Genomic DNA, 21,515 nt, shown 5'->3' on the forward strand with positions numbered 1-21,515 from the left:
GAACTACAAGAGAGCCACACATAAATGAACTACAAGAGAGCCACACTATCATACTATTGGGAAATCAAAAGAAAAATTTTATAGCCTCTGCCACTTGGATGGAGCTCGATACCCATCCTGGTGAGTGAGAGAGAAAGACAAATTTTGCATATTGTGACTGCATGCTTAAGAAGCAACCAAAAAAGTCAATACCAATAGGACAGAAGCTTAGAAAGTGGTGGTTGGTGGTTACGAGCTAGTTGGGTGAAGAAAACATATGAACTATCCTAGTGCAGGAGATATCTTAGGAGGCTGCTGAGTATTCTATCTGGACAAATTTATCAAAAATCAATGAGATGGGTACATTGTATTATATGTATTTTAACTGCCTAATCAGTTGCTCGTTGCTGAGGCTGGTGGAGTCAAATGATCTGAACCGAATGGAAACCTTTATATATTGGGAAAGAACATTGTCTATACTGAACCATGTCTGCTTTCAGTTCTCAGTTGAGCCTGTGTGTGTATGTGTTGTTGCTGTTTGGGGGGAACTGAATCCGGGCAGTTAAGGCCAGTGTATCCCCCACTGCCTCAACACTAACACTAGCCCAGATCTCTAACTTTTTCCTCATCTAGCTTTCCCCTCTCTACCTGCAGCCATCCCAGGCTCAGTGATTGTTGCAAAGACCATTTACATAGTAATCAATATAGTTGCCTTTTGTTTTCAGGGGAGTCGTGTTTGAGGACAATAGCTGTTAGTTTCTCCCTAAATATAGATTCATGTGACAATTTCTTTGGCACTCTCTAGAATGTTTTTCTCTATGAAACAAAGTGCAGCCCATTATAAATGTTTTCCTTGTCATCTTGGCTATGACAAGAGGTGAAGTTAAAACCAATGGTCAGTGAAGGGACAGCTCTGAGGGATGATGGTGTCTGTGATAATGTTCCTTGAATTATTGCTTTTCTTCATGATCTCCTATGCAATTGCCACATTTATATTCAGATGAGTTTAACAAGCATCTTCACATTTTAGGCAGTGAATAGATTTCAAATAAAACTAATGAGTGCATAATTGTATACATTATATATTATCTTTTTTATGGAAATTGAAATAAGGACCAGCCATTGCTGTGCTATACATGGGTACATGCACTGCAAGTGTATTGCAATCTAGTCAGACACATCAGTAATGACTTTTTCGGCAGGCAAATAGGAGCATATAGATAATGTTAGTGGCCAGTTTGATTCTCTAATAACTGGTCTTTAGAAAGGTAGCAATACAAAGTAAATTTTACTATGAACAACTAGGCAATAATTCTGCTAATAACTATATAACATTACAAGGGAGTGAAGTTCAGGTTACTTTAAGATACTTGTGATTGGAGTTCTGGGAATCAGGGGAAAAAAAGAAATGTTTCTTTTAAAATGATTTCTCATGACCTCGATGTAACTTCAAGGACATCGAATGCCTAAGGAAGCAGATCAAAGATGCCACTTGAAATTTCAGAATACAATACTAAGATATCCCGCCTTCGAAGAGCAGACACCCGAGTTACATTTCTGTCTTTGAAAATCCATCTTGCCATCTCATGGAGACTAGTGTGAAATTGAGCTGGCAATTAAAAAATAAGCCTCTTTCCCCCCGCCCCCCGAAACCACTCAACACAACCAAATTGAGGGTCATCAAGAAGCAGGAGGCGGAGGCTGCTTCAAGATTTCAAAGATGCCTGGTAGGAATATTTCTTAATTGAGCGGCGCTTTCGAGCTGCGTGGAATTGTTCTTATTAAAAATTAAATAAGAACAGAAGAGAACAACATGGGAGGCTCCGTGAGATTAGAGCTTTGTGAGATTTACTTAAAAGGCTTTCATTAGACACTGGGGGTTCTGCGGAGGATTACTACTTCACCTATACAAAATATATGGTGTTCTGGCTTTGAGCCTCTTTCCTTAAGAAATAGGAAACATTAGTGTTTACATGGAGAATAGTCAAAGGACATTGTCAGTGTTTTCTGAAACAAGATCTGTGCTGCTGAATAGCCCTTTCTTTCTGTCCTTCTCTTTCCTTCCCTTGCCTCCCTCTCTTCCTCCTGCCTTCTTTGTCAATTCAGGTTAGAACAGCTCTTGTCTGTGAATTTCTTCTTTTTGTTATTCTTTAAAATCAATGTTCTGTCGTGGATGAATGGAGGAGAGGTTTCAGCAGTGCTTCGAATGGGCATCTCAGGGACATTTTGAAATGTAGGTTTTGGTGTTGTGTGACTGTGGCAGGGTCACAGAAATGCAGCATTCCAACAAGCTCCCAGAGCACCCCACAGTGACAAGTGCAAGAAGCATTTCAGGGTACAAAGAGCAATAAAGTTTATGAGTTAAATCAGAATTAATCACAGACCTTCAAAGACAGAGAATGGACCAAGCACAGCTAAAGTGAGATTTAACAAAAGAATAATAAGTATTTTTTTAATCCACTAAACATACCAGTGAAAATAACACAAATAAAAACAGTAATTCCCATTAGGCCAAGTTTTATGGTTTATTTGTATTTGTTTTGTTGGGGGTCACTCTCAGTGTAGTTCCTGAGTGCTATACTGGATGCTACTAAAGGGATTATGTGATACTAGTGATTGAACAGGGGGCGGGAGTGAGGGGGCATATTGAACTCAAAGCATGTGCTTTAGTCCTTTGAGTCATCTCCTAGTCTCAGTTGCTCTATTATAATTTTGGGCAATATACTCTTTACTCAGGGCTCTCTGCTCAGGAATTAATTCTGATAAGCATAGGGGACTTTCTGAGGCTGTGGGAATTGAACCTGAGTTGGCTACATGCAAAGCAAGTGCCTTAATCTTTGTACGGTTGCTGTAGTTCTGCTTTATTATTCTTAAATGAGTGGTGCCAACATGGTAATATAGTCTTGATAATGTAGCTTGGTTTTGGAAAATCTATTGGAGTTTAAAGAAATGAGACTTTGAGACAGCGGAATTGTGTAGATACACACATATAAATATATACACTTACAGAACACATACATATACACATCCACATATATACACATTCCTACTCATACCTAGACACATATGCTACCAGAGTAACCTATTCTATTTCTACCTATAGACTTCATAATATCCTCTCAGAATACAAGGACTCTTGTTACTAAATGTACTGACACAGAAGGGAGGAGTGACATGAAATGTACCAGAAAATCACCCTTCTGAAACTCAACATGCTTTGACCATCTATCTTATTTTGGAACCCAGGATTCAGAAGGAATCTTTGTCACTGAGACTGATTCAGATGGTTTATTTGGCAGTACTGGAGGTCTGTCACAGATTTTAAAGTATTAGGTAAGTGCTACTTTGCAATTGCTTTTTTCCTGTTTGGATTTCACTTTGATTAATTTCCTTGAGAAACATCCCTTTGAGTTATTTCTGGCTCTGGCTTTTTGATTGTATTACATAAAAAATTAAGATTAAAAGTGATCATATGATTTAGTAGGCTCAAAGTGTGAAGTGAAATCTGTGAAGGCAAAGATGGAAAGGGGATATATGAGGATAATCATTGCATTATTGTTGACCAGAAAAAAAGGGAAGATATCTAAATGCCACTCTGTAGAGCTGATTCAGTGTCTATTTGGAGAGTCTGAGGTTCTGGAGCTGAAATCCCCAAATACGGTGCTTCTGAGATGAACATATAGGCAGATTCTTAGCACAAATCTACTTACATTTTGTTTTGTTTTGTTTTGTTTTGGTGCTCAGGGGTTATTCCTATTCCTGACTGTGCTCAGAAATCGCTCCTGGCAGGTTCGGTGGACCATATTGGATGTCGGGTTTTAGCCACCTGCTTGCAAGGCAAACACCTTACCACTGTGCTATTTCTCTGGCTCCTCTAGTTACATTTTTTTTATTTAAACCCCACTATCACAAATTATGCAGTCAAGTTTCCCACATTTGGGGAAATCGGTCAACACACCCAGAAATGGGTCAGTACACATGAAGTGCAATGGGTGATCCTTGCCCTGGGGAAACCACCTTCATGATCATGGTATCTCCCCTGCCAGGTAAGTATCTCTAATTACATTTTTAAAAGGGAAATAAAAAAAAAAGAAAAGTAGAAAGGAAATCCAAACAGATTCTAAATTTATATGGTCTACCTAGCCCATTATTTTTTTTTATGAGTCTGGTAAAAGCTTTTGAAAACAAAACGAAACAAACAAAACATTAAAAAGTTAGCACAACAATAGGGGCCGGCGAGGTGGCGCTAGAGGTAAGGTGTTTGCCTTGCACGATCCCCCGGCGTCCCATATGGTTCCCCCAAGCCAGGGGCGATTTCTGAGCGCATAGCCAGGAGTAGCCCCTGAGCATCTAACAGGTGTGGCCTGAAAAACCAAAAAAAAAAAAAAAAAGTTAGCACAACAGGGTTCACTGAAGGAAGACCAGAAAGTAACATCTTATTTGTATTTTTAAAATGTGTGTACATTTTTTTTCTTTCTATAACCCCCAGAGCATAACAAAATAAAGGTTATTAGGAGCTTTAATTTGCACCCATAGATCTTTGGCTGAGTAACTTTGAACAAGTTACTCAACAGCTCTGAGTATGTAAGTCTTCAAATGTACAATGTGAGTTGTGTCAGTACCACTGAATGAATTCCCCCTCCCCTTCTCAGCACTTGTTTGTATTTATGACATTGCTCTTCTCACTAGAAGTTTAGCTTCCATCCCTTACCATACCATAAACCCTTTTTATCCAATTTAGCCATCCTTTTGCTCTTCTTTTCTGGAAGGGAACTACTATTTTGCTCTTGAAATCTGTTTTTATTTTATCTCCATGTATGCATGAAATCATATGATGTTTGTCTTTAAAGCACTTTCCTTTCTGTCAAAAATCAAGAATGTTCTAGTGTCCTTTTATTGCTCTAAGAATCACTGATTTTAGGGCAATGCACAAAGTGCTGCTACCTTATACAGCATCCTCAAAACTGGGTGGAGGTACCACGAAGTGTGAAGAAAGCGTGCCACAGATTTCACCCCGCACAAGAATATCTCAAAAGACATAATGGGAAACTCTTTATTCCCTTTATATGATTAATACCTCTATAACAATTTCTCCTAGTCTATATATTCCCAAATGTAAGGTTTCCCCTTAAACACCTCCCTTTATTTAATTCCTTTTTTAATTTCATGTCTACTTATTTCTTTCAGTATATATTCATAGATTTTTTTCTCTCTCTCTAACTTCACCTGTTTTGGCTCTTCCTGATATGAAAGCACACACAAAAAAGTCTTGCCTGATATGAAAGCTCAGGTCAAAATCAGAGCACAAAGATTCTGTAACCCAACATTCTCCCCCCCCCCTTTTTTTTGGCTCACAACCAGTAGCGTTCGAGGGTTGCTCCTGGTTCTGCACTTGGGGATCTCTCCTGGCGGGCTTGGGGAATCATGTGGGATGCTGGGATTCGAGCCACCATCCTTCTGCTTGCAAGACAAGCACCATACCTCCATGCTATCTCTCCGACCCCTGTAGCCTGACATTCTTACCCCTAATGCACCAGTAATATAATACGGCACCATTTCTTTTTGCAAAGGCATACTAGAAAAGGGGGGGAATTTTAATGTATAGAACAAGCTCTTATCTACTATAAATAAGAACCCATACATTTTATAATACAAGGGCGCCTCCCACCCTGAACATGTGTCATGTGGACCAAATTTAGATGCCATGTGACCTAGCAGCGACCATTTAAGCCTGAGACCTAGACCTCAGACATAGAACCAACATTGCTCCCCGAAACAGCACCAGGAACCAAACTCCCCCTGGGAAATTTCCACTACCTCTCTATTTGCCAGTTTTGATATGACATCCTGACAAAGAGGAAACAACAATAACTTGATCCAGGAGCAGAATGTCCCAATGATAAGATAAAACTAGAAGACACGTCACCCTTTGATCTATGCAAAGACCAATACTACCAACTACTGCAGACTGACATTGACAGCCAAAACTGGGCAGTACTTACCCTGGAACTAATAAAAACAACCCTAGCCTAGGCTTTGGCCTAGGATCTGTACAAACACCAGGATCTTCAATCCCAGAGGTCTGACTGTGACCACTGTGACAGAATAGAACTTATGGAATCATAATTCAAAACTCTAATCCAGGATTTGCCCTAGGCTCTGAGCAAAAATCGAGATTACCAATTATAAAAGTCTGACTACAACAACAGTGATGGAACAGAACTTCTAGAACTATAAAAAAAAAATCTATTCCTAGGCTTTGTCCTATGACCTGTGTAAATACCAAAATATTGAGTTAGAGAGGTCTGTTTATATCATCCCAAACTGAGTAGAAAGATGCCTGTCACTGCAAAAAGACCTTGGGGGAGAGAAAAAGAGCATGTACAAAGCCTGTAGTGGTTCTCATGACAGTATGTTTCAAGGATGGATAAACCTGAAATCTCTTAGGCCTAGGGCATTCCTTTTCCAACTTCCCCAATACTTTCTATGCCTTTGCAAAAGAAGAAAGAAGAAAGAAGAAGAAGAAGAAGGAGAAGGAGAAGAAGAAGGAGAAGGAGAAGGATGAGAAGGACAAGGTGAAGAAGGAGAAGAAGGAAGAAGAAGAAGAAGAAAAGGAGAAGAAAAGAAGGAGGAGAAGGAGAAGAAGAAGGAAGAAAGAAGGAGGAGGAAAAAGAAGAAAAGAAGAAGAATAGAAGGAGGAGGAGAAGGAGAAGGAGAAGGAAGAAGAAGAAGAAGAAGAAGAAGAAGAAGAAGAAGAAGAAGAAGAAGAAGAAGAAGAAGAAGAAGGAAGAAGGAAAAGGAGAAGGAAGAAGAAGAAGAAGAAGAAGAAGAAGAAAAGAAGGAGGAGGAGAAGAAGGAAGAAGAAAAAAGGAGGAGGAAGAAGAAGAAAAGAAGGAGAGGAAGAGAAGGAGGAGGAGAAGGGAGAAGAAGGAAGAAGAAAGAGGAGGAAGAAGAAGAAAGAGGAGAAAAAGGAGAAGGAGAAGGAAGAAGAAAAGAAGGAGGAGGAAGAAGAAGAAAAGAAGAAAAAAGAAGAAAAATAAGGAAGAAGGAGAAGAAGGAAGGAGAAAGATGAAGAAAGAAGAAGGAGGAGGAGGAGAAGAAGGAAGAAGGGGGAGGAAGAAGAAGAAGGAGAAGAAGGAAGAAGAAAAGAAGAAGTAGAAAAATAAGGAAGAAGGAGAAAGAGAAGAAGGAAGAAGAAAAGGAGAAAGAGAAGGAAGAAGAAAGAAGAAGGAAGAAAAAGGAGGAAGAAGAAGAAGAAGAAGAAAGAAGAAGAAGAAGAAGAAGAAGAAGAAGAAGAAGAAGAAGAAGAAGAAGAAGAAGAAGAAGAAGAAGAAGAAGAAGAAGAAAAGAAGAAGAAGAAAAGAAGAAGAAGAAGAAGCACAAATCTTTTTATGTAGTTGCTGGTTGAGCCTTTTCTTTTCTTTTTTGGGGGGGGTCTTTTTCTGTAGTCACCAGCTTAGGTTTGTTGGGGTTTTTTTTTTGTTTGTGTTTTTTGTATTTTTTGTTATTGCTTAGTTGTTTTTTGTTGGTTTTTTTTGTCTTGTTACTGTTTTCCTCCTTTTTCCTTCCTGCTTCTAAATTGATATCTACAACACCTAGTAGGACCTCTCCGAGTTTCTTTGTTTTTTTCTTTCCTTCTTTTTTTCCATTTCCTTTTTCTATATCTCCAACAGAACTACATTGATTGAATCATCTTGTTCAGCCTCATAAACTGAGGGGGGGGGGATGAATGGTACCAGGTCTAGACACCGCATGAAAAATTTAGTGGAAATAAAAAATGATCAGACCTGAACATCAAACCCAAAGTTAATGACAACAGAATCTATACCTAATCCACAGCAAGCTCTACAAGAGGGGACCAGTTACACTAGTATTCTGGGGGGTAAAGGAGGAAGATATGGGATGCATACTGGGAACAGGGGTGGAGGGAGGACATCACTAGTGGTAGGAATGTCCTTAATTTATTGTCACTATGAACCTTGAATATTACTGTGAAATAATTGTAATTCACTTTGGCCACAATAAAAATTAATTTTAAAAAAACCTGAGTGGAGGTGTTTCAAAAGGTTCAGAATAGTCCCGTTCACCACTTCCTGCCCTTTAACTTCTTTGTAGGCCTGTTTTATATTCCCATGGGTGCCCCACAAATATTATAAAAACCTCCCATATACCACCCTTTTGCTCTTTCATAATTCAGAAACAGTGACTATTATTAAATCTTATTTTGTGATATATGCCAAAGTTTTTTTTTAATTGTTTTTATCTTAAATAAAAGGAATTTCTGGCCCAGGAAGATAATCCAGAAGGAATTTGGGCAGGCAAGCCTCTTTTCTGAGTATATAGAATTATCCAGAAACTTACACTCCAGCCCAGGGATAGCCACTTCTATTTTATTTACATTTGACTTTTCCTCTATATTAGTTTATTCAAAAAGCAATTTTACAAGGAAATAGAAATGAAGAATTTATATATGTAGTATGCATTGACAAAAAGCAAATATACAAGTATTAGAGCTTAAAATATTCATTTTGGGGGCCGGAGAGATTGCATGGAGTTAGGGCATTTGCCTTGCATGCAGAAGGACAGTTGTTTGAATCCCAACACTCCATATGGTCCCCTGAGCCTGCTGGAGCTATTTCTGAGTGTAGAGCCAGGAGTAACCTCTGACTGCTGCCAGGTGTAACCCAAAAACCAAAAAAAAAAATTCATTTTGGACTCCCCTAAAGTTGTGCTGCACAAGAGTGTGCACTTTCAGCCTATATCACTACAATGAATGTCTCTCCATATTTTTACCCAAATAGAGTAAATACATTATGAATTGTGGCAAGAGAACATCCCTAGTGGTCTATGAGCTCTATTTCCTCTGCATCTTCAATATTTAGTTCCTAGCATGAAATAAGTCTGTTATCAAGATAGTTGGATGGATGGGTGGATGGATGAATGGATGATGGATAGATGGAAGGATGAATGGATAGGTGAATGGATGAATGAGTGGGCAGATGCTAAGTTCCTTATTCAATGCAGGTAGCTTCAGAAATGGATTTTATACAAGTTTCTGTTTAAAGTAAAAAAATTACAGTTGTCATATGTTAAACTCCTTTGTTGTATTTGGAATGCCATGCTTCCTAAAAATCTGAATCTGGTTCTTCCCCACAAACTCTGAGTTTGCACAAAGGACAATAGAAAGGATGCTCTGCTTAGGCAGTGTGTAGAATTTGTAAAGGGAGGAAATTAATTGTGTACCTGATGTATATTTGCAATAATATCACTACTATATTTCTTTAGTTTATATTTAATTGTAGAGTTTGCTTGAGTAAAGTACCTTGATGAAGTTGTCAGGTATGTAAAATCAAAGGATTGGAATCCTGCAATCCAAAGATATGTCTACTTTAAGCCCATTGAAACTCACATAATATTGTTAATTCCTATCATGTCTGCACAGTATATTTTTGCTGGATACAAGTGGATTATAAGCTAATACCAGGAAGAAGTGAAAAAGGAAAAATATATATATTTGTGTGTAAATATATGCACATTGCTCCAAATCACATCCAATATTCTAGTTTGCAATAAATATGTAGAACACTTGGTTTTGAATTGCCAAGTATTCCAAAATCTGAGTATTATAATCCTTTTCTTAGTATAACTGACATAATTATTGTTTTCAATGAAATCAGAGATTTTCTTTATGCCATCTATTTTTAAGAAAGAGATAGATATGTGCAAGCTTACAGCACACACACCTATCATATAATTATATTCTCTCTGAGTCTTTCTACTCAATACTGTGATTTCCTTTATGTCTTATTGGGGGTTTCATCCAGCAATTCAATGAAGGAGGAAAAGAAATAGGATTTTTCTGTCACAAACATTCGTAGGGTTGGGTTACAACCACCTTATACACAAGTAGGAATTTTTTTCCTGCCTATTTCAACTCCTGTAGGCTCAGCTTCTTCTGTCTCCCCAAATCTATGTTTCTGATAGGTAGCATATGGTTGCTATAAATTGTATATTTTAAAAATAAGATGCTTAGAGAGAAAGAGAGAGAGAGAGAGAGAGAGAGAGAGAGAGAGAGAGAGAGGGTATGTGTTTCCCTCCAGACAGTCATTTTACTGTTTTCAGTGAGGCTGACCTACAATTTCATTTCATGAATCATGGTTTCTATCACCCTCTCAAGTTGAGTGTTGGAGTGTGATGAGCCCCATTAGGATAGTCTGACAAGATATAGATTCCCCAAGTTTATGTTTTAGGCAAACAACATACAGTTCTCTCCCAAAAAAATCACATGAAAATATTTTTTGTCTACTTTAGCAATATTGTTGTCTTAACAAAAATTCATTTGTGTGTGTGAAGTGGAAATTTTCCTGGGCATTCTGAGTTTTCATTTGCTAAAACAGGCAATCTTAACCACAGCTCCCCAAGTTAGGAGTTGCTTGCAGTTGATATATGGCCATTGAGAGCCAAGACTAGAACTTGTGTTGGATGTCCTACAAGCTTCCCTTTTCGTGGAGTTAAAGTAGAGAGAGCATTAACTGAAGCTTTGGCCACCACCACTGCCTGGAGCCCTGCTGGGACCACAGGTCTGGAGGATGTCATGTGGAGTGGGATAGCAAAGTTGATGTTCTAGGCACTGGCCCAAGTAAAACATCTGAGCTCATGAATCCATCCTTCCGTGCCCGATTATAAAGGTGAAAGTTGAGATTATATTTATTAAGTTGAACCATCGTGATTTTCTGGCTCAACCCAGCAGTTTTTCTCTCATGAGCAGGTGTGAGAACTGAGTGATGACATAGGGGACCCAGGCTCCTTCCTCCTGCACCAATACAGCCCCAAACATATGGTTTCCATCTGCATGGCCTAAGGGGGCTACTCATCCCTAGGGCACCCCTCCCATGTGTTTGTATGTGTATGAGGACTGGGAGGCATGGCAATGTCTTTCTTTTGGGAAGTCTTCTCTTCTGTTCAGGATGTTTTCTAATACACTGGATAACAAAGACCTTTCTTTGTTTAATTATGGTCTCATTTTTAGCAATAAAGTTACCAGCTCATAGAGGGACTTGTGTGCTCTGGGTTACCTCAATAATGTATGAGTTGGGATCCAGGTACACAGAGCAAAATACATGATACTGAAACACACAAAGTGAAGTGGTGGCTCAAGATCCAGTGGAATTCTGGTTGTTGTGGGGACAAGTGTAAATGCTATCCACAGGCAAAATTACCTCTTCCTGGAGAAGAGTCGGAGAGGAAGTTAGGGGAGGCCTTGTTGTCTTTCTTTTAAGGTCTTCAGTTGATTACGTGCAGTCTACCCACTTGTTGAGAAAGACAGACAAGTTAGATTCTACTGCTTCCAATAAGAGATGTCTCTATTGGGGCTAGAGAGATAGCGCAGTGGTAGGGCATTTGCCTTGCATGTGACCTACCCAGGATGGATCTGAGTTTGATTCCTGGCATCCTATATGATCCCCCAAGCCTGCCAGGAGTGATTTCTGAGCATAGAGCCAGAAGTAACCCCTGAGTGCTGCTGGGTGTGACCCCCGAAAAAAGACAAAATAAAAAAAGAGAAATGTCTCTATGATCTTTGAACAGGTGTTGGCCAAACACCCAGATACATGGCCTTCTCTTTACATTTATCATCCCTCTGGCTATAGTAAGACCAGAATAAAAGTCTCACTCCTCACAGCCCAGATTCCCACATGTGCTGCCATTACATGACTAAGTTATTTTTGAAAAAAAGAGCATTGTACAAAAGGAAGGCAGTTGTCACTTTTAATTTAAAGGGGGGGGGTTTATAACATAAATAATTTGACTTTACCTTAAAAAGTCAACACATACTGAAAATCACAGTAAAAATAATATAGCTAATTGTAGTAATGTAGACTTTTATGATAAATAACCACTCAGGTAGAGAAGAGCTAGTCAATTGCTCACCCCTAGAATTTCTTTTTATGTTCTATACCAACCCTAATTCATTTACACCAAAGTAACCATGATCTAACCAGACATGGTCCTGTTGCCATTTTCAATGTCTTTGTCTTTTAGGACATACCCAACAATGCTAAGGACATTTTCTTGGCTCTGTATTCAGGAATCACTCCTGAAAGAGCTTGGGGATTAAATGGGGTTCTGGAGATGAAACCGGGGCTATCTGCTGCAAGGCAAATACTATACTCACTATACTAGCCCTTTAGGCCAGGTCCTGCCACCATTGTTGTCAATAAAGTATTATTGGAAGCACCAGTACCTATTCATTTCTTAATTGTCATGGTGGCTGTCACACTCTAGGAGCAGAGTTTAGTTGTTGCAGTGAGACTGTCTGCATTCAGAGCCTGAAAAATTACTGCAGGAAAATAGACTGACTCCTATATCTCAGCTTTTACACTGGCAATTCTCCAATGATTTCAAACATGTTTGTCATTCAAGGTTTATTCCCAAGTCTTCATGTGTCTGCTTTTGTATGTCTTTTAACCTCTTCTAATGTACAGGACTGTTGCTTTTCATTGTTGTTTATTAGTAGGAGACTGTGGGCACAATAGTTGCCATTTCTCACACTATGGACTGTGAAATTGCAGCCTCATGGTCTGCTGCATATTTTGCACATGGACAGTTGACTCCAAGGACTAGATGTTACCTGGATACTGTGTTTCTGCCATCAATCTGGGTGAGAGTTTGTTTATCAGGGGACTTTCTAGTTACTTATAGTAGTTGATGTCCCATCACATGTCTTATGATCCAACGTTTTATGACATTCTGATTAAAGCAGTTCTTTTTGTTTGGTATGCTTTAGAATACTTTTAGAGATACTCTGCCTCATCTTTCATCTGGAAGCTTCTGAATGTTTATATAGAAAAGGCAGAATGAACATTCTATTCTTTCTCTTTCTTTCTTTCTTTCTTTCTTTTTTTTTACTTTATTTTGGGGTCACACCCAGCAGGGTTCATGACTTACTTTTGTCTCTGTGATCAAGGAATCACTTCTGGAGGTGCTTTGAGACCATATTTGGTGCTGGAGATCAAACTGGGGTCAGACACATACAAAGTAAGTGCCTTAACATCTGCACTATCTCTAATTTATCCATTTTTAGGATACTAAATTGACAATTATATTCCCAAAAATGCCATCTTTTATTATTATTTTATCATTATCATGACTGTCATTACAACAACAATATTATAACATTATAACAAGGTCATTATAACGTTATAACAATATAACAGATTTCATCCATTGTATTTCTTATATTGATAAAGCTCAAAATAGTTTATGTTTTGCCTATGGGAACCTTTTCAGAAAGGTTCCTGAATCTTTCAAATATGACCCTGATTAGTAGAGCACCTCACTTTTATGCCCAGCATCTGTAAGATACCTTCTTTCTTCTCCGTGTGTCTCCCTTATTTTGGGGGTGAGGGAAGGTTTGGGCTACACCCAGTGGTGCTTAGGGGTTACTCCTTGCTCTGCATTCAGAAATCACTAATAGCTGGTTAGGGGGACCACTTAGAATACCAGGGATGGAACCGGGTCAGCCACATGCAAGGCAAATGTCCTACCCACAGTGCTATTGCTCTGGGCCCCTTACTCTCTCTCTCTCTCTCTCTCTCTCTCTCTCTCTCTCTCTCTCTCTCTCTCTCTCTCTCTCTCTCTCTGTTTTGTTTTGTTTCTAGGTCACACCTTGCAATGCTCAGGGGCCACTCCTGGCTCTACGCTCAGAAATTACTCCTGGCAGGCTCGGGGGTCCATATGGGCTGCTGGGATTTGAACCACCATCTTTCTGCATGCAAGGCAAACACCCTAACTCCATGTTATTTCTCCAACCCCCTTATATTCCTTTTTAAAGTGGCATTTGAACAACATAAACTGTTTGGTAGAGATACTCTTCACTTGTTTGGTCACTGGTTAGAAATTTTTACAGTATTCCAAAATAAGAACAGGTATGTTTCTATTGTTGCATTCAGCTCAAATATGGGACTACAAGAAATACTATTTTTGTATTTCATTTTTACTGTGAATTTTGCTTCTATAGGACTGAAGGGATGTTAAAATAAGAACATCACTTAATTACTCATTTGCTTTATGACAAATTACACAACAATCTTTAAGTAATAGTACAATATCATTACCACCAATATGATTTTTAAAACTGTTAAAATTTTTATGAACCATAAACAATTTTTTGGGGGGACCACACTTAGTGACGCTCAAGGGCTACTCCTGGCCATGTGCTCAGAAATCGCTCCTGGCTTGAGGCACATATGGGATGCCAGAGGATTGAACTGCGTTCCATCCTAGGCTAGCGTGGGCAAGACAGACGCCTTACCGCTTGCCCTACTGCTCTGGCCCTGATAAGCAATTATTTTTATGCTCTTCTTATTCAACACATCTTTTCATATCTGATAATTATTGTACTATGTCCACACAGTCAGAGCCTGTGATCATTACATACTATGTGTCCTTTCTTTTTGCCCTTCTTTATTCTAAAACCTATAATTCTCTGGTAAATGACTTAAATCAGCTGGATTGGCTAATAATAGTTCTGCTACTAAAAACAGATGCTTATTCTCAGGGCATCTTCTTTTTTTTTTTTTTTATAATTTTTTTTATTTTTAATTATGAGAACAAGGATGCAAAGAAGGAGGACAAGGTAAAGTTACAGTGGAAGGACAATACATAACATAATTCTCAGAAGTCCCCTTGCTGATATCCCAACTTTGAAATTTCATCCAAAGAACATTAAGATTGTAACACACTATAATATTTCTTAACAGCACACAAGGCAATCTAAAGCCATAAAAGTTACATAACTCCTTAAACATTACAGGCATAGCATTTTTTTTACATTTCCATATTCATGCATATTAGCTTAAGTTAACCTCAAATCTTAACTGGGTTCTTTTTAAGGATTAGAGTCAAAGGAGCACAGCAAAAATGGTGTTAGAGTGGCAATTGTTCTTTGCATAGGCCCACCAAAATATGAGGGACATGGAAAGAAATAACCTTGGCCTAAATACACAAAGACCCGACCCCTGAAGTTTCCTGGCACAAGACCAACTCCAGGCTCCAGGCACGCTAGATCGTCCAATCCAAGACATTGTCTGTAGTGCCAACACACTTATACCTTTCACACAGTCTCTGTTGTTGGCATCAAGCTTCTGTATTAACGATACTGGTATCTGTATATCCAACATCAATCCAAGACATTGTCTGTAGTGCCAGCACACTTATATTTTTCACACAGTCTCTGTTGTTGGTATCAAGCTTCTGTATTAAAGATCCTGGTATCTGTATATCCAACATTGAAGTCAGGATGTGGAGCGTCCTCTGGTTTCACCTCACAATCAAAGGGCAATGCAGGGAGCCCTGTCCCGTAAGCAAGTCGTTGTTGTTGTTAAGTCTTCTCAGTGTTAATGGAAGTCTCTTTTGAGCAGGAAATGTCTGAGCAGTGTAGAGTCTTCCTTGGTAGAGGATTGCTTCCAGGTGATGCTATAGCCCAGCCTGGATGTTTTGTGGATGGCTTCCCTGGTTCAGGGAAATGCCCTTTCTTCTGAGGTCTGTGCCAGGTCGTTATGTCAATGTTCAGGGTGTAAGGTCCCTTTGCACTACAAGATTTGTCTGTACCAATCTCTATTAGATAGGATCTTATTTATATGTATTCTATTTGCCCATTTTAATGTGCCTATGCAAAAAAGGAGCAATGCCACGTGGTGTTCTTGGCGCATATGGGGTTGATAAGAACAATTATGATTCAATCATAAGCATTAATCTGGGGGACTCTTTCTCTAAGATTCCTTGTTAAACAGCTCAAAAATAGAAGATGAAAAGTGGTTAGAATCGTCACTATATAAGACATCATTTGGTAAGAATTATAGCTGTCAGAGAAAAAACATAAATTAATCTAAAAAAATACGTGTCCATTTTATGTATCTTGAAACAGTTTGGGGTTGTTACACACAATACACGGCTTGGGTCTGTGATAAGGCTTGTACACTACTGATTAATAAGAGTAATGTAGATTAGAGATGTTTGAGGGGGATAGAGAGTAAAGGAATAAAAAAGAGCTTTGTAGGGATGTGGAAAGGGCACAATACAAATTAAAGATTTTGGATACGTAAAACGTAACATAACAGTAGGGAATACTCTTAATATATGAAGTACGCGTGGGGGCTAGTGCCCCCGCGCGGTTCTGTAGTTTTTGAATGCATAGGGAGGGATTTCTCCCCCCTCCCCCCCAGGGCCCGATTAACCAGGCGTGGCCCTGAAGACCCACCAGGTTTGGGGGGATCTTGGTCCCCTGGACTAGTTCAGCCCAGGGGGCCTGTGGCTAGCTGTCCTGCCCAGAGCCCCCAACATACCAGGCAAAGACACCGAAATCCAGGTATGCGAGTGCTCTGAGCCCAGCCCTGCCCCTGTAGTTTTTGGATGCATAAGAAGGGATTTCTCCCCCCTCCCCCCCAGGGCCCGATTAACCAGGCGTGGCCCTGAAGACCCACCAGGTTTGGGGGGATCTTGGTCCCCTGGACTAGTTCAGCCCAGGGGGCCTGTGGCTAGCTGTCCTGCCCAGAGCCCCCAACATACCAGGCAAAGACATCGAAATCCAGGTATGCGAGTGCTCTGAGCCCAGCCCTGCCCCTGTAGTTTTTGGATGCATAAGAAGGGATTTCTCCCCCCTCCCCCCCAGGGCCCGATTAACCAGGCGTGGCCCTGAAGACCCACCAGGTTTGGGGGGATCTTGGTCCCCTGGACTAGTTCAGCCCAGGGGGCCTGTGGCTAGCTGTCCTGCCCAGAGCCCCCAACATACCAGGCAAAGACACCGAAATCCAGGTATGCGAGTGCTCTGAGCCCAGCCCTGCCCCTGTAGTTTTTGGATGCATAAGAAGGGATTTCTCCCCCCTCCCCCCCAGGGCCCGATTAACCAGGCGTGGCCCTGAAGACCCACCAGGTTTGGGGGGATCTTGGTCCCCTGGACTAGTTCAGCCCAGGGGGCCTGTGGCTAGCTGTCCTGCCCAGAGCCCCCAACATACCAGGCAAAGACACCGAAATCCAGGTATGCGAGTGCTCTGAGCCCAGCCCTGCCCCTGTAGTTTTTGGATGCATAAGAAGGGATTTCTCCCCCCTCCCCCCCAGGGCCCGATTAACCAGGCGTGGCCCTGAAGACCCACCAGGTTTGGGGGGATCTTGGTCCCCTGGACTAGTTCAGCCCAGGGGGCCTGTGGCTAGCTGTCCTGCCCAGAGCCCCCAACATACCAGGCAAAGACACCGAAATCCAGGTATGCGAGTGCTCTGAGCCCAGCCCTGCCCCTGTAGTTTTTGGATGCATAAGAAGGGATTTCTCCCCCCTCCCCCCCAGGGCCCGATTAACCAGGCGTGGCCCTGAAGACCCACCAGGTTTGGGGGGATCTTGGTCCCCTGGACTAGTTCAGCCCAGGGGGCCTGTGGCTAGCTGTCCTGCCCAGAGCCCCCAACATACCAGGCAAAGACACCGAAATCCAGGTATGCGAGTGCTCTGAGCCCAGCCCTGCCCCTGTAGGTTTTGGATGCATAAGAAGGGATTTCTCCCCCCTCCCCCCCAGGGCCCGATTAACCAGGCGTGGCCCTGAAGACCCACCAGGTTTGGGGGGATCTTGGTCCCCTGGACTAGTTCAGCCCAGGGGGCCTGTGGCTAGCTGTCCTGCCCAGAGCCCCCAACATACCAGGCAAAGACACCGAAATCCAGGTATGCGAGTGCTCTGAGCCCAGCCCTGCCCCTGTAGTTTTTGGATGCATAAGAAGGGATTTCTCCCCCCTCCCCCCCAGGGCCCAATTAACCAGGCGTGGCCCTGAAGACCCACCAGGTTTGGGGGGATCTTGGTCCCCTGGACTAGTTCAGCCCAGGGGGCCTGTGGCTAGCTGTCCTGCCCAGAGCCCCCAACATACCAGGCAAAGACACCGAAATCCAGGTATGCGAGTCTCAGGGCATCTTCTATTCTCATTCCTAAGATACCCCATTCTTTACTTTTGCTGCTTCTGTACAGAGTTTGGCCATAGGATATGTGGTACTTGTACGCACAATTGGGAATACTCTAAATATATAAAAATTTGTGAAGATTTTGACTTTTTGTATTGAGTATTTCTAAGTTGGTGACAGAAGCCAATTTGACTAGTATAAAGCTTTGGCTCATGTTCTTTTGTGTGGACTATCTGAAACTTAGTCTTCCACTTTATTTTAGCATAGGTATTAATGTCAATACTTATTGGTAAGAATAATTTTCTTTCTGTTCTAATTTCTCTTTGTTGTCTAAGTGTTCCTGTGACTTTAAAGTTTAAGTGTGATTTCATCTAAATATATTTTCAGAAATTGTCATTTTACATTAATATTTTCAATTATGTGATAGATTTTCTCAATATTTAATTTTTTATTCTAACATCAGAAAAATATTTTAATTACATACACTATCTCAGTTCCCTTGAAATGATTTACTTCTTCAAAAACACCTCTTCCCTGTTTCTTTTAAAAATATTGTGTTAGGGGCCTGAGCGGTGGCGCAAGGGGTTAGGTGTCTGCCTTGCCCGCACTAGCCTAGGATGAACCCCGGTTCGATCCCCTGGCATCCCATATGGTCCCCCCAAGCCAGGAGTAATTTCTGAGTAACCCCTGAGCGTCACTGGGTGTGCCCCCCCAAAAAAAACCCCAAAATATTGTTTTATCTTTTTAATATTTTTCCTCTCTTTTAAAATCTGTGTACTCAACAGCCCTGGCCAGCTACATTCGGCCTATTGTCTACCTGTCACACAAGTGGGGGAGTTAGAAAGGGAGTGAGCCTGCAGCAAGTCAGTGCTCTCCCCCCCCCCCAATCTGTTTACTTCTCAAGTGGAGGGGCCTGGAGCCAATTCTGGTGAACTCTTCAGTCACAAAGGTCAAATGGTTCAATGGAGTTGGTGCTGGACTGTCCCTGTGGAAGGGAGGACCAGTAGAGTCACTGCAGCAGTGCTCAGGTGCCACATGTTTCTACTTTGTGATTCTTAGGGGACATATCATTCTGGGAATCAAACCAGGATCTGTAAATGCAATGTATGCACCCTGATCCATTCCTTCCTCCTTTTAAAATTTTTATGTTTTCTTTTTAATTCTTAAAATCAAACACTACGTTAATTATTGTATTTATATATTATCTATATTTTATAATTTACTTACATTTTATAATAATGCTTTTATTTTTTAAATTTGTTTATTGCATTTTTTATTTCTGAGTTATCTAATTTTGATATTTTTGGTATCTTACATAAGGTTTTTGTATGATGTGGTGGTAGGGTAGAGTTCTGATCCATTTTTGTGGGCATATCATTCTGGCATGCTTTTTATCTCTGTAAGAATGTTACTGGCCTTCAGCTTTTTTGTTATCATTTTTATATGAAATAATTCATTTCTCCTAGCTTTTAGAATAAAATATAGTTACAGATCATTTTTTTCTGCTGGTACAGAGCTTCCTCATCTTTTTTTTCCATGAACATTATCAATAATGTGACTTACCTTCTGAAATGGTTCTGCTCTTTTCCCATTCTGCCTCCTGACACAACACACATCTCTCTGAATTTTCCATTTTGTCTCCTTATGGCAGGTTTGCCTTGGTGTGGGGAATAGTTCTGGAAAGGAATTTGGGTTGGTTGATATGAAGAATTCTGGAGATCTGCAATCTTTCTGATAATTATCACTTCGAGTCCCAAGAATCACTGTTAGGTCTTCTGATCCCTCTTTCTATGGTTAGAGATATTTTATTTTATTTAGTCTCAAAAAAAAAAAAAAAAAAGAAAGAAAGAAAAAAATCCTACCATTTGTAAAAAACATGGATGATCCGATGCTACTTTAAGTAAGCTAGTCACAGAAAAGCAAATACTTTATTATTCTATTTGTATAAGATTTTGAAAATATCATAGGAGTAGTTTTAATGCATGAGTGATTTCCAGATGCTAAAAGGAGCAGTGAGGAGTGAAACACTTTTCAGTAGATATAAAGTTTAAGTTATGCCATATTAGTAAATTCTAGGAATCTGAAATATGACACATGTGTATAGTTAGTTGACAATATAATACTGTGTATTTGAAATTTGTTAATAAGGCATATCTCTTTTTGAAACTAATGAATGTTCCCTTTAATTTAAAAGAGAAGTATTAAATGTATCTATTATTGATTATTTATTGTGATGATGTCAGTTGCAAAAGTCCAAACTCATCAAGTCAGATGCAATAAATGTGTGCAGTTCTTTGCATATTAATTTTACCTCGACATGGCTAGTAAGAATGTAAATACAGTAAATATTATACTTATGTATTGGACATCTCTAATTTTCCATTTTGTTCTCTACCATAAAAACTCTTTGTCCTTAAGGTCATTAGGTTAGATTATGTCTTGAACAATTTTCCCAACCTATGACTGGCTCATCAGTAGCCTTAATTTTATCTATAAACTTCCTTTGCCATATAAAGTGTCATTATAACTGGAGTACCAGTGTGGGATGCCGGTTTGAGAACTATCTTAGAATTTTGCTTCCCAAGCCCTCATCACTTATTTTTAATCTGTACAATCTATTTAAACTCTTTCTATGTTCTTAACTATCAGAACACAATAGTAAGGAAGGCAGGCAAGATTTTGGCTCTTCGAGCAGAAAGTTAGTGTTAAATGTTTAATGAATGAGTGGGTGGGTAGAAATGTATAAAGGTCTAAACGCATATTCAGAGCAAAGCAAGAGAAGATGAAGACTCAATATTATTGAGTACATTTTAAAGGTCCATGTATCATCTTGAATGGAAATATTGCTCAACTTCTGATGAGGAGCCTAATACATCAATATCTCAGTTATCATTGACTGATGACCTCGCATAATAAAAGATCTTGACTTGCGTGTATGTTACCAATTAATGGAACATGTAATGCGTCACATGGAGTGTAGGGAAGGTAATAAAAAGGTGTAAATGAGAATTACACAGGTTAGTTGGTGTCATTAATGGTTCTTTTGTTCTGATGGAGCAGCAGTATCTTATTCAGAAGACAAAGTAGCAATTCTGGTTGCCAAAGTGACTTAAATATGCCAATTCAGCTGTGATGGGTTCTTTAAGGGGGGTATTCATTGCAAAAGCCCTGCTCTAAAATGCATTGACCTCACTGTCTATTTCTCACCCATCCCCTCTCTTTCTTGAATCTTTCAGGAATGTTAGTGAAAGGAGACCCATGTACCTTGTCAAAATCTGTTCCCAATCCCATAATTATGTATATGGTTTAGTCATAGTCCTTTACTCTCCAGCTTTCTAGTTCTCAGTCCAGGCCCTAATGAAGTTGACTAGTAGTGATCAATTTTACAATAGGCATTACAACACATCGGACCTTATTTAAATGATTCAGAAATACTTGTCATAAAGATTGAATGAGAAGTGAATCTTCAGAGCTGGGGAAAGTAATATTGCATAGTAGGAAGAATCTGCATCTGTTAGCATAAGTAAGACTCCGTGTCTTGATTATAAGTGTCAGTGTGTTAAAACACATTGACTGAACCCAGTGTGAAATTACAAGTCTG

General features: G+C 40.0%; 1 non-coding gene across 1 annotated transcript; it reads right to left on the bottom strand.

Moving 5' to 3' along the window:
• Positions 1-3,873: 3,873 nt before the first annotated feature.
• On the bottom strand, positions 3,874-4,033 carry LOC126019507 (U1 spliceosomal RNA). Its single transcript, XR_007499186.1, has one exon. It is a non-coding gene; the product is annotated as a U1 spliceosomal RNA (small nuclear RNA).
• Positions 4,034-21,515: the final 17,482 nt, after the last annotated feature.

This window comes from Suncus etruscus, chromosome 9 (genome assembly GCF_024139225.1).
Source record: "Suncus etruscus isolate mSunEtr1 chromosome 9, mSunEtr1.pri.cur, whole genome shotgun sequence".
Taxonomy (NCBI): Eukaryota; Metazoa; Chordata; class Mammalia; order Eulipotyphla; family Soricidae; genus Suncus; species Suncus etruscus.